This window comes from Catharus ustulatus, chromosome 4, assembly GCF_009819885.2.
Source record: "Catharus ustulatus isolate bCatUst1 chromosome 4, bCatUst1.pri.v2, whole genome shotgun sequence".
Classification (NCBI taxonomy): Eukaryota; Metazoa; Chordata; class Aves; order Passeriformes; family Turdidae; genus Catharus; species Catharus ustulatus.
Window position 1 is genome coordinate 25,775,436 of NC_046224.1, and position 7,279 is coordinate 25,782,714.

A 7,279-nucleotide genomic window follows, 5' to 3' on the forward strand; every position below is an offset into this window, starting at 1 on the left:
TCCCAGCCCATGGCAGGGAAGTTGGAACTAGATGATCTTTAAAGTCCCTTCCAACTCAAACTATTCTATGATGCTGGGATTCTTTGATTATTTTCCCAGGTGAGGCAGTTCTCTGTGGAGAAAAGCTGAGCTGGAGCAGTGAGTGGCAGTCTATATCTGACAAGCTGTGCATCTCTGGGGAGTCCAGGTGCTTTCCAAAGCTGTCCCATATTTTCAGAGATCTGTGCCCATATAGTAATGCCAGAGAAAGATCACTGTGGAAGGAACTCAGAATCCAAATTGTGTAAAATGTTTCCCAATTTGTGTAGCAGGTGAATGCAGAGTGCCTTTCTGTAGCAAAGAGATGGTGGGAAGAAACTCTTTGTAACATGTCCATCTCTCCCTCTCCTATTCTGTAGCTTGGCTCTCTGGTCAAAGGCTTCTTTGAACAGGGTGAGGACGTCCCATGAAAGTGAATACAAACTTGGTAAGAAGAAAAAGGATCAAGGAAGGAAAGCCGAGGAAAATAACTTATATTTCTGTTCAGAAATCACATGGTCTGGACATCACCAGAAGGTTTTCTTGTTTTGTGTTTGGGTAACTAAATTCATCCTTGTCAATAGAGAAATTGTGAGGCCTGCCTGATCTTCCCAGAGCTTTTTCAAGTCAATCTTTATTGGCACATATGTCTCAAAATTGATGGCTCATGCAGGGAGAGATTTTATTCATTCCAAGCCCAGGTATGACAGGAATAAGAGAAGATGTATATGTGACACAGGCATTCACAGTGCCTGTGGGATACCTGGGGATTCTCCATCTGCTCCTCCCCACCAAGGGCAGGGTACTTTGCTGAGGTGCAGCTCCTGTGCTGGTGTCCCTAAGTAGCTTGCAGGCTGAACCTGGCTGGTGTCTCATCAGGTTATTGCTCTGGTTATTGGCCAAAATTCAGCACACCTTGAGTGTCACATCACTTTGCTCTGAGGTGACATTCAGCATGACCCATGCCAGTGTTCTGTGTTGCATGAAAATGTTGGCACACCATTTGGCTACTTCAGAGATGGAGGAACAGGTCTTGTCTCTGGGAGGTACAATCTGTTTGATTTATTTAGCAATTGAGTGTCTGCTTTTAATTTTTTTACGGTGGGATCTTGTAATGAGTTTTATGAGTTAAAATCAGATTGTCAATTGTGGCTCTTCACTGCCAGCAAAACAGAAAAAAAAATTCATCAAGAGTTTCTTGTCAACTGCTCGAAAATACTTTCCATCACCCCTAGGGAATTGTGCCTACTGGAGACTGTGAGTGATTTTGGAAGCAGCAGGCAGGGAAATCACTTATTTTATTAGCTATATTTTGCAGCCTGGTATGTTTGTACAGTAAATAATATTTTGCATAAAGTCACTGGCTGATGCTGTGCTTTTTATCATGGACTGCTATTTTTTACAGCTGCTCTTTTAAGTGTCAGCACTGAGCATTTGTTTGTGGCATCATCTGTGCTTTACATTGCTATGTGTGGTGATATAACTGGTCCAAAGCTTTGTACTGTGACAGGAGTGTCACAGTTATTTGGGAGAGATGGAAACACACTTTGAACATTTTTCACTCTTTCCATGGTCACATTTATGGCATTTGTAAAATTCTATGCCATTTTATGGCATTCCTAAAATAATGTCATTTTATGGCAGTTAGGAAATGCTGTGATTTCAATGAAAAATGGACTACATTGGTTTCAGTGGGAAAATTTTCCAATGCCACCAAGGGATAAAAAAACCTGCCAAACTTTCTGAGCATAACAGAAAACTCTTTTGAGGACAACAGCAATTAAACTGTTTTCTGCCTTTGGTATGTAAGGGATTATTTTTCTTGTGGTAACAGTATCTGCTGCTTTGTATGATACGTATGAGAGAAGAGTGCAGCAAGAAAATCCCTATAGTTAAGAATTTTAATAAAGCAGAACCTCAAGGAAATTATGTTTCTATAGTCACACCCATATGTGAAGGAGTAATCATATTCAAAGGCTGACAAGTCCCTAAAACTGGTATTGGTAAAATTTAGTTTTGTGCAAAGGGCCAGAGAAAGGGCTTTGGGGCTTGTCTTGGCTCAGTATCCTCCATGTTAATTTGTCCCCATTTGCAGGATGTTACTGCTCCTGTTTGTCAGAATTAAACAGGAGTGTCATTAAATACTGCAGTCATTTTTATTCTATGCAGCTGTGTAACCTTCAGTAGCTATGGCCAACTCCCCCCACCTCACCTGCCCTCCTTGCAGGCTGCACTCTTAGCCATAATTGAAGAAAAATCATGAGAGGAGCTGGAGGTGAGGTTTGTAAGAGCTGCTAATTAGCTGATGCCATCACATCAGAATTACAAGCCAATTCCTTGGAGGACTCCAGGGCCTTTTCTCACCAGCTTGGAGACAGATGCTGAATTTACCCTCAGAAAACAGGGGCAGATGATTAGTGCTGACACCCTCCAGTTCTGTCACTGAACTGTCTGGCCCAGGGTGGTTGGTTTAAGGGCCTTGGCTGGAATTAAAGTTTTCTGTCAAGGTTGTTTTTTTAAAAAGTTTTATTAAAAAGATTTCCAGACTAATTCAACTGAATAAGAAATTTGATGAGGGACATTTCCTTTCCAGAGCTTCTCATTTTGGGAGGAAGGGAAAAACAACAGCAGCTCTGCTGATGATAAAATTCAATTAAGAGTTGAACTACCATTGATTGTTGTGATTTCATTTGTGTTTATCTTTTAATTAAGATATCCTCATCTGATTTCTAATTTTTTTAAAGATTTTTCTCCTACTTTCTTTACATGTGGTTCAGGAGCAGGTGTTCTGTGACTCTTAATGAGTACACATAGTGTTGCATCCCTTGTTTCCCATACTGAATGGTGAAGACAGCCTTCTAATAAGAGGAGTATTATTAAGATATATACATAACATTAAAGACAGTATCCAGACCCTGCCAGATACAAGTAGGGATTGCAGAGCCGTGGTTTTGTGGCCTCATCAGGACTGCCTGAATTAGGCAGACTCTGCAGAGATTTAGGCACACTTAAATTCAAAAGCCCCTGTCACTTCAAAATAATCCTTCTGAGAGGCATCAACAGCCAGCATTGTTGAGGGTATCTGCTACCACCAGCAGTGAAGATGTGATCCCACTGCTGCACTTCCCAGGCCAAAAGCCACACTGGACTTAAGATCTATTGATCACAGCTTCTACTCACCAGGATGTGCACCCATAGTCTTCTCTACCTTGAGGAAGATGGGATGCACAGCTCTGGTTGGTATGGGCAAAGAGGGTGATCCCTTTTCAGGCTGGGTCATGGTGCAGGCAGGAATGCAAAGGCTGTGGGACCAGGAGAGCAAACATCAAAGAGCCCAGGCAGCATCTACTGGTCTGTTGGGAGAAGCAGGACTGGGATTATTCTACCTGATCACATTCTCCCCACGGAAAATGAAGGCACAAGATTAATTTTGTTCCTAGTAAACATTTATACTAAGAACCAGTTATTTTATGACAGTGTGATAAAACATTTCCTGGGCTAGTGCTGTGTGCTGCAACAGATCCTGCAAGAGCTGACAAGACTTGGCTTCCCTGAAGAGGAGTTTCAAATTTTCATAGCTTCTTCAGCACTATTGTTCATTGTAACATGAGTACAAATTTGATTTTATTAAAACACCTTGTCTGAGGTAGCTCAGCTAACCACAGAAAACATATGATGCTACCACATACTGTTGTTTTCATAAGGACAGCACCTTTAATATTGGAGAGCACTAAATTGCCTGGAATGATATCAACTCCTGGAATGCTATGCTAATGCTGGTCTGCATTTGAATAACTCCCTGTGCAACATTAATAGGCCTCTGGCTGCAGTTTCCTTTTGTGAGTATGTGTGTTAGAGGTGGGTTTTCTCCAGCACACACCAATCTCTGGTTCTGCCAAGGTAGATGGACATTTTCTTGTTGGCAGCAACAGAGACTGAACAGTTCTCTCACAGTCAGGCTCACCATCCTTCCTGGAGGCATTCCTAGCCCCCAGTTACAGAGAGCTGAACAGCAGATTTTTGCAAGCTAAAGATCAAAAGGCAGTGTTTTCCCCATAGCACCCTACATATTTTGTGAGTGGCCGTAGGAAATTATTTATTTCATGTTTTTCACTGTTAGGCTTGAGGAGATTGCTCCACCAGCCTGATCCTGTGACTGAGGCAGTGGGGCATTCAGGAAGCAAGGGAAAAGGGTCCTGCTGGCTTTCATGAGAGTTTCATAGCCTGTGTTTTTCATAGCAAGCCAAGAACTGAACTTGTGGGGGGAAATTGTGCTGAGCCATCAGAGTAAATGCTCCTAGGGAGCATTGACTCCAGAAGAGACATAATTGCTATCATCTAAAGGATACAGAATAAGCCAGTACAAACCAATACTTTTCAAAGACCAATACTTTGGCCAGATGACAGTAGTTGGTGACAATGACGGCAAAGAGCAAAATTAACAGAAAAGGCCACCTCTGTGCCAGATTTCAAACTCCTGCTCCAAGTGCTATTTTCAAAAGGATACCAAAATTTTGTCACCCTGAGTTAAAAAGTGCAATTTTCCCAGCCTCAGGGACTGAATTGCTTGGATTTAAGACATCGGCCTGAGGCAGACAGATAACATAGAGAAATGTCAAAATTTAAAAGTTAAAATTTGTTGAAATTCCAGGTGTCTGAGAGCAGCCAGATTGCACTGCAGAGTGCTGTAAAATGCCATCAATAAAAGATTGCTAACACCTGTGATGCAGGCTCAGATTTAAGACCCCTTGCTGGCGATTGGCTTTTTTATAACTATAAGAAAGGCAATCTTGGGATTCATGTGATAGACCCTGAGCACCAGACACCTATTTACTTCTCCTCCAGGAAAACAAAGGAAAAAGGCCCTTCTGAGTATGTCCTTACACCAGCAAGATTTTCATAGTAGTGAGGAGGTGTTTACCCTGCCAGGTGCCCCCAAAAAGAGAGTGCACCTATTCCTGCTTGGGAAATTCTGGCAGTGTTGTATGGGACAGCTTTAAGTTCAGAGCAGCAAAAAGAGATTAGTGGTGAGAATAAAGCAAAAGTAGCAGGGGCGTTAGTCTTCTTAATGTGTGTGGTAGACAAAAGAAAGGAGATGGGGAAAAGCAAGGCTTCAGAGAGTTGAAGATTAGTGATAGACAAGGGTGGTATTGCTGAGACTCCTAAAAGTTTTCCTAGCTTCAGTAGTCACAAGCAGAGGAAAGGTCACCCTACAGTCAGGAATGTGCTTCCTGCAGAGAAAGAAAGGGTTACATCGGCTTTTCCTATTATTGAGGGACAGACAAAGAGGCTCTTTTCTGCTATTGGAAGCGTTGGAAAGCATTAAAAGCTGACAAGGCCTAGGGTCTGCAAGACTGTAAATAGCAGCATCTATATTTAATCACAGATGATGAAGGATTCTGTGAATTTCTGTCCTGTAAGCTCAACATCAGCCATGTGACAAAGACGAGTAATGTGATGGCAAAGAACCTGACTATGAGAGTTTTGAAATGCAGAGAAATGGATAACTACTAGAGATTCCTGGCACGTGGTGCTGGCTGGTACTTTTTTAATTCTTACACAGGTTTCAGGTCATTCAGGTGGCCAACATGTACTGCTTGATATGATGGCTCCAGAAAGGGTCACAGCACCAAGGCAAGCTTTCCCATGAGGGGACATCCTCTCCTTAAGATGCCCATGACAATATAACGTACATCTAATAGCTGTTGGAATAATGAATCATTTGCTACTTTGAGACACAGATTTTTTTTTTTTTTGAGCTTATTGAAAAGCAAACCTGTTTGAGTATTCTTTTAAAGCATTTAATCTAAACCCACATTGTGGCTTTGACACCATGCTCATTTTTGATCAAACTCCAGAGTCCTTTCAGAAGCTCCAGCTCTGAAGACCTCGAATGAAAGGCATTTTCCCTTCCCGCCCTCTTCATTCTGCTGGGCTTCAGGAGGTCAGGAGGTGAGTTTTTATTGTTAGCCACTTGAAAATAAAATCATTCTGTGCTGGTATCTTTGGACAGACACTGTCAATTATGGATTTCAGCAAAAGCAAGAACGTGTCCTGGAAGTGGGGTAAAGCTGTCCCAGGAAGAGAGCAGATTTGCATAAGGACACAAGCAGGGAGGAAGTGTCGCAGGAGACCTTCTTGGCAGAGCCAAACTCTCCTGGTTGGATAAAAGCCCATCTGACTTAATTCACTGACCAGTTTATTTTGAATTAAGCCCTTATTTACACCAAGTCTTCTCGGTTGATCTCCCTGAGATGCACAGACATTGGCTCATTTGGTGGTTCCTGTGCTAAAAGTGGCAGTGTTTTCTCATACCAAAGCCAAATCAAACTACACCAGGGAAAATGTAAGCAAAGCAAGAAAACAGAAGTAGGCCCTTAGGCGAGACCCATTGCCCAGGCTAAAGGGAGACGTGAGGGAACAGAGGAGGGAAATTTTACAATCACTCAGCAAAGTCAGGTCAGAGCACAGAGCGGGAAGGGGACATAGAGCTTGGTAAGAAAAATGAGGAACCAGATGTTTTGCTGCTTTAAATCAAAGCTTTTTTTGACCCAAGGTCTAGTGTGTACCCGCATGGAATTGCACAGCAGGCATGACCCTCCCTGCATGTTCTCTTTTTGACTGTGATCAAAACACGTGGTAAAAACAGGAGGAAAAAAAATAAAAAAGGATAAACCTCTAAAAGTAAACAACCCCCTCAAAACCCCAGCTCTCTTTTCTAGCCAACCCCACAAAACAACAGCAGCAACCATAAAATGAAGATTTTCTAGAGGCCCCTGGGTTCTCTTACTCTCCTTCTTTTACCAAAAAGTCAGTGTGAAAAGAGAAATCAAGGCCACAAGCCAGAGGGAGAAATTGTTCAGGTCACAAGTGGTTTTAGGGAAGATTAAAGGTTGAAGCTGTCATATGGAAAATGCAAGTGGAATGTCATGGAGAGACTGCAGGAGTCTTGCCCAGGGGGCCTGTAAACCCTGTCATTTGAATCACTTGATATCAGGTGAAGAAGGTTAGGATGAAACTATGACTACATTTCTATACTTGTGTCTTGTGTGGTCAGCTTCCTTGGATGACTTCTCCCTCATGCAACTCTTTGTCAGGTTTAAGGTATGTTTGCCCAAAGCAATCCCGTATGTCCGAAGAACTGCGGAGTTGAGGATGTCCCAAGGAATGGTGTGTCCAACCTGGCATTATGTGGGAACATCAGAGGATTAAAAAACATAGAAGTAGCATCCTAAGCTTCTTACCTCTATATCCTGACCAA